Source organism: Pteropus alecto, unplaced genomic scaffold, assembly GCF_000325575.1.
Source record: "Pteropus alecto unplaced genomic scaffold, ASM32557v1 scaffold159, whole genome shotgun sequence".
NCBI lineage: Eukaryota > Metazoa > Chordata > Mammalia > Chiroptera > Pteropodidae > Pteropus > Pteropus alecto.
This window is the reverse complement of record NW_006443122.1, coordinates 493,204-494,622: the sequence shown is the minus strand read 5'-3', so window position 1 is coordinate 494,622 and position 1,419 is coordinate 493,204. Positions and strand designations below refer to the sequence as shown.

The 1,419-nt window shown below is 36.7% G+C and overlaps 1 pseudogene; it reads right to left on the bottom strand.

Annotated features, from left to right (window-relative positions):
* Nucleotides 1-243: 243 nt before the first annotated feature.
* LOC112471900 lies at nt 244-359 on the bottom strand (annotated as a pseudogene).
* Nucleotides 360-1,419: the final 1,060 nt, after the last annotated feature.

The following is a 1,419-nucleotide window of genomic DNA, read 5'->3' as shown; positions in this document are numbered from 1 at the left end:
ATATAACTTATATAACCTGAAGTACGCTCATTCCTTCTCTAAAGAGAGACAACCAAAATCATAAATCAGAATGCTTTCAGGTGCAAGCAACAGAGAAACCAATTCAAACTGGCTTAAATAATAAATGCAATTTACTGAAGTTTACTTAGCTGAGAAGTTCAAGGGTAGGGTAGACTTCAGGCATGGTATGATGAGAAATATGATTCCATTTCTCTGTGATTTTTTTAAGTTTATTATTATTTATGCTTACAGCACCTGGTCTTCCTAGGTGGTCTCCAATCCAAGTACTAACCAGGCCCAACCCTGCTTAGCTTCTGAGATCAGACATCAGGCTTGTCCAGGGTGGCATGGCTGTAGACCATGGACCATGGCTCCAATGGGGCGTGAACCCAGGACCTTCTGCATGTAAAGCAGAAGAGCTAACCATACGTGCTAACCACTACACTATGAAACCATGTCCACCATTTCTCTGTGATTATCTTGGCTTTGCCTTCTTTATTTATCAGCTTCATCCTCATGTATGTGTTCATGTGTTCACAAAATGACTAATAGCACCAATAAGACTACATTTTTCTTTGTTCATATCCAAAGAAATAAAGGTGAATTTGTTTTCTCAAAACCTGAAAAAAAGAATCTTAAGCCTCAGTGTGATTAGATTATCCCTGAAGCGATAAGCACTGTGGCAAGGGAGTGTGGGAAATTACTCATATTGACTTACAGTCTTGCACCAATTAATGAAGAGCATTCATTCTGAGAAATGAGTCATTAGGCAATTTTGTCATTGTGAGAACATCATGTATTATACTTACACAAACCTAGATGTATAGCGAACTACATATCCAGGCTATATGGTATAGCCTATTGCTTCTAGGCTACAAACAATACAAGATTAAATCAAGCACAAGAGAAAATGATGCAATCAAGAGACAAGATAAACCAGATGTATGAGGCTGCTGCAGGTGTAACATAAAATAGTGTTTTACAGCAAACTTTTCTTTATAAGTAGAAAGAGTAAACTTTAAAATAATGATTAAAAAGTATAGTATAGTAAGTGCATAAACCAGTAACAAATACTTGGAAATTATATGTGTGATTGCCAAAATTAAAGGAAATGCAATAGGAAGGTTGAAAGATAAAATTAAATTTTCTCCCAGAACAAAACGAAAGAAAAAGAAAAAGAGATGGAGAGAGCTATGTGGGGGAAAGGAGAAAGGGAAGCAGAGGATAAGTGAGGGAGGGACGGGGAGAGATGGAAAATAGAAGAGAAGGTCTCATATCCAACTTTAAGGACTTCCGGAAAGAGAGCACATAGAAATTGAAGGGGAGAAATGTATCAAAGAAATAATATAAGAGAATTTCCCAGAATTAAAAGACTTCAAAATGACGGACCTAACAAATGACCAGCACAATAAATGACAA